Here is a 5,416-nt window from a genome sequence, read left to right on the forward strand (position 1 = left end):
GCTTTCTGCCTGTCGGGTTGCCTGGAGTGCTGTTTCCATTCACTGAGTCACAGCTCTTACAGTATGTGGCCTCTACACATTCCCTCCCTCTAGTTTCTAGTAACTTCTCCTTCTCTCTGTAGGCCCAGTCGGTAACAGCCTGGCTACTATTAAGCTGTAGGTCACTGTGTTGTACCTGTGGTTCCCCTATGCTCACAGCTTTGTCAGTAAATCCTCCTCACAGAATCTTACCTTAAGTATATCATTTGCTTCTCCCAGAACCTTGATGGTTATAGGTCCAGATACTTCCTCTTCCATGGGATATGTCATCCTCTGCAACACCTGAAAGTGGCAAGGTAGAATAACTCTGGTTCGGTTCCTTAGCCCTAAAGGAGGTAAATGCAAAGATCTGACAATGATAATCCAATTCCCTGACCTCTCCTGGGTGTCTAGAGGTTTAGATGAGTTCAGAGCATTGATTTTCAGGGGTTTGGAGCTCTAGATCTGGGACAAGGAGGGTGATTTATTTGGAAAGGGATGAGTTGACTTTAGCGTTCAACTGAATAAATAATTTAGTAAAGATTATTTCCACATCTCTTATTTCTTAGCTTCTTGGACACTCCTCAGAATAGCAAATTCATAGATAACTTCCAAGGAAATTAATGTTAAAAGCTAAATTTTTTTTTTTTTTAATCTCTCCACAATGAACCTTGAATAATAGCCCAAACTTGCTGAATATGGAGTTTGGCGAGTTTCTCTTTCCAAACAGAGTTAGATTTTAACATTTGCAGTCACAATTGCAAGTGATCGCCAAGGGCAAAAAGGGCTGCTGTGGATAGTTGTTAAGGATGTGTATCAGTGCCTGTAGGGGGCACTATGCACACATCCTACTATGCAGTGCACAGTGTGCTCAACTGTATGTAGTGGCTCAATGAGGGGCCAGAATCACCTCCTGGACTGATGTGGCAGAAATCAAGTAGAATTTAACTATTGCCCACACTGCTTCAGGCCCCTCTGCATTTTAAGTTTATGCCTTAACTTCAAATATCTGATTTAGGGGTCTGAATTTTGCTTTTGCTTTTAGTTCTTTATATATGGCAGCTAAATGTTTCACTTACAATGTTTTGATGCTTGATAGTACTCTATGGTGAATTTAATTTGGAGAACACCAGGATGAAGAGAAGGATCTCTGGATCTAGTGTTTGGGGACCTGGATTCGACCTTGACTAGACATTTATGAGAGTCCTTAAGGACTCTCAGAACCTCAGGGTTATTAATTGTAAAAGAGGTGGCTTTCTTATAGGTTTCAATGGCTAAACATGATTATATATTTGAAGGAGGCTCACACACAATAAATGCTTAGTAAATATTAGTTTATTCTTACAAGGCAAAGCCTATAAAAGTAATATAGTTTCTTGTAATGCTGTTGTATATAAATTTTAGAAAGACAAGCCTCTTAGGTGCCAGTTTAGGAATGTCTTCATGCAACAAGAACTATTTGGGAGACTCAAGAGGGCTGTTTAGTTGGAGTTGACGCAGGTTCCTCAGGGCATTCAGCTCCAGGGGTGGAAATTGGAGTCTTTAGGTTGAGCGAAAACTGTTCCTGGCTTGTGTTTTTCTCTCTGACATTTTGAGTTTTTCTATCTATTTATAGAGCCATCTGGTAAAGAGACACTCCTCTTTGCCTTTGAATATTTTCACCACTTCCTTTCGTGATTAGAAAAGTCAGATAGTTAGAGCTGGAATCTTTTGCTCTTCGCCTGATTGGCATATAGCATATGTCTACATTTGAGATTCATCTCATCTATTGATGCTAGATATTGGGGAGGTGATGTTTAGACCAAAGTGTTGTAATTGATGCCAAAATGTTGGGTATCCCCAGTGGATAGATGCTCTCAAACACAAGAGGTGTGAGTTTCTCCCCACCCCGCCCTTAAAGTAAAACCGTTGGGTACCACCCCTACGAATGGTGGGAGTCTCTCAATGGACTCTCTCAGCACCTTCTTGTCACATCTCTTGGACACTGTTTTCTCTGGTTTTGGGATTATGAAGTAGAAAGTGAAGAATGTTATAAAATAGGGAAGGGTTTGACTCGAAAAGGGCCATCATCTGTCTATACTAAATGATGACTACTGATACTTGAAGCCAAATTTTTCTGTCTTCTGTTATTCCAAGAGCCAAAACAACCAAGGAAGACAGGTTCTAGTAATAATAAAGATATCTTATATTTGTATAAAGCTTTGTACTCTGAAAAGCAGCTTTCCCTCTATAATCTTATTTGACCCTCATGTAAACCCAATGAGGTGGTTTGGGATACATAATATTTTAATTTTACAGCTATGAAATCTAAGAAGATATTAAGTGTCTTGCCATGATCTCATAGCATGTAAGTAAGTGATAGGGTCCAGGTCTCCTGGGTCTTAGTTTAGTATTTTTTACATTATATTGCATCATCTTGAACATTCACATTCTTTTTAAAAATTTAAATGAATTTTTAATGATTATATAATGTGCGTCCATCGTTTAAAATTCAAAAAGCACAAAAAGATATACAATGAAAAATAAGCCTTCCTCCCTCTTTCCCACTCCCTCAGTAACACGTTGACCTTTTCTGGTTGTAATCACCATTCCCTGTTTCTCATGTGTTTTTTGGTGATATTCTAGACGTGTATATCTTACTCCTCCCCAGTGGAATTAAAAAATAAGGTAGTAAGAAACATCCTAGAGAAGTGGGCTTGGAGAAGTTGGTAAATTATTTCACCAGGGATTTTATGAGAACTATAGCTTATCTTGTAGCTTAGCATTTAGGAATCTAAATGGTACGTTTTACCTTTTCAAATAATAAAAGACAATTACTTTGTACTTTAAATCTTGAAAGTAATTGAGACAGGCATTTCAAAGGAGTTCTTACTGTGGAGTTTTTTTTCACAAATGGTGGTAATAATAATAATAGATAATAATAGATAATAGTTATTAAGAGTTTTAGTAAATGCCAGTTACTATTCTAAGCACTTTTTGTGTACTATTTCCTTAATCTCCATAATAATACTATGATAAAAGGTACTATTATTATGCATTTTTTTCCAGCGGAGAAAATTGAGCCCCAGAAAGGTTAAATAATTTGCTCAAAGTCACACGCAAAGTAATTAGTGGAGCTGGGCTTCAAAACCTGGCTCTAAGGCTCACATTCTTAACCACTTTATCAATGTGAAGAAGAGAATTCTGCAAGTTGAAAGGCCCTTGGGAATGACTCCATCAAGGAAGCAGAAATGTTTGGAGAGTTTGCCAGTTTCACTTCTGGCTTTCTTCGGGTGTTAAAGTTGTCACTTAATCTTGGTCTGATTTTGCTTTCTATCTGAAATCTTTCCCTTCTCCTGCCTAATTTTATGCCTGGGGATCAGGAATTGGCTTTCTGGGCCATGAGGTCATTTTCCATTTTTTTCCACAATTCCTAAACCAGGCCTGGGAGAGCTTTCTCTCGTAAGTATACACCACTGTTTTCTAGAACACAGAATCTCAAGATACAACAGGAGAAATGGCAGTTGGAGAAGGCCACCTAACATAACAGATATTTGGGCCTTTATATTACCAGTTTTAGAGTGAGCTCCCCTAACAAAGCCTCCCTATTCCATAATGTCACAATGTGTCACCGACATAATGTATTGTTTATAGTTGTGCTCAAACTCTCTGAGTTGAAAAAAACAGGTGGATTTTTCCCAATTCATTGCACAACAGTGCTAACACTTAGTTCACTTTACCTGAAACTCACCATAAATGTTCCACGCCTGAACTGGTCCACACCTTGTTCATTGAGATGAGTCCACTGGCTGTGCACTCAGATATCACGCCATTGTCAAATTGCTGTAGAAGTTCTAGGTACTGGCTCTCTTTGCAAATCACCAAATTGGGGGACAAGCAGCAAAATGAGGACCACACTTTGAGTAGCCCTGTGTATAAGATGCTGTAAACTGATTAGCCAAATAAGTGAGTGAGCCACCGGCTGCTTCATTGGGAAAATTAAAGCTAGAGCATTCATCTTTTTATTTCTTTACAGCTTCTGATGAGAGGGTGCCCTTATATTTGTGGTCCTTCTTTTAACTTTTTATTTTTTTTTGAAGAGTGGACTGGTGGGTATAAGTTGTTTCTGAACTTACTAGAACAGAAAATCATGTTACAAAGGTGAAATAAAGTTGCCCAGTATTTGAGCACGTGGTTTTCACTCTTATGTGATACCATGCCAAAAAAAAAATTAAATAAATAAAAATCAATATGTGCCAGCTTGGGAAAAACAAACAGAAAAATAGCAAAAGAGAAGCCTGAGAGTCAGCACACAGAAGAGAGACACCCAGTCATTCATTCACCTGAGAGCTATGGAAAGCTCAGCCTGCTGGGTATTTGTCATCCCTCCCAAATTACCAGGTTTACACCCGCTAGGAAGAGAATCTATCATTTAATTGAATTCTGAAATCTAGTGACTGAGCACTTAATCTCTACATTCAGAAAACCGATTATTACATTGAAAAACTGAAATCCTCAACTGAAGTTTCATTCTCTTAATCAAGTGAAAAAATTTCCCCAAATATTGTTGATCATTTCTGAGCATTTTAAACCTGTGAATGGATACCAGAGACATTTTTTCTCTGGAAGAAAGTAGTCCTTATGATATTTTATTGTAAGGCTGTACCACTTAGGCATGCAAAAGATTCTGAGACCTAACTGCCTACTATTGCAAACTTTCTATTGTGTGTTGTGCCCATTTTTGCAAACTTCCTGCTTCCCCATCGATAAATAAGACTAAGTTGAAATTTCATGAGGATTAGCAGGGAGGCTGAAATTGCTTTTGATGAAAGACCAAGAGAAGAAAGATCTTCTAAGAGGGTTGTCAAGGTTAGATCAGAGTACTGCCCGTACCCAATTGCCTAGTGCTTATAAAAACACAGATACCAGAGTTGATGAATCAGAATCTCTAGAGGGGACTGTAATGTCTATTTTTTTTTTGCCAATCCTATTATTTATTTATTTGTTTGTTTGTTTACGTTTATTTATAAAATTAAGTTTATTGGCGTAACATTGGTTAATGCAATTATATAATTTTCAGGTGTACATTACAATTTGATATCTGTATATTCTATTGTGTGTTTACCACCCAAAGTCCAGTTTCCTTCAGCTACCATATATTTGATCTCCTTTGCCCACTGTGTCTAAATTTTTAACAATTTCCCTATGGAGTCTTAAGCATATTCAAGTTTAATAACCACTGGTTTAGGGTAACATTCATTTTGTTTTAATCCTTAGGCTCTGCCTATATATCTGTAGGTCTTTCTCTAGACTCCATTATCTCAGGTTAGCTTGCCATCTTCTCCTCCCAAGCTGTCCACTTGCAGATCCTCCTTCTCAGTAAAGCACCCTATTGTCTCCCCAGTTGCACAAAAAAAAA

The sequence above is a fragment of the Pteropus alecto genome, unplaced genomic scaffold, assembly GCF_000325575.1.
Source record: "Pteropus alecto unplaced genomic scaffold, ASM32557v1 scaffold73, whole genome shotgun sequence".
Classification (NCBI taxonomy): Eukaryota; Metazoa; Chordata; class Mammalia; order Chiroptera; family Pteropodidae; genus Pteropus; species Pteropus alecto.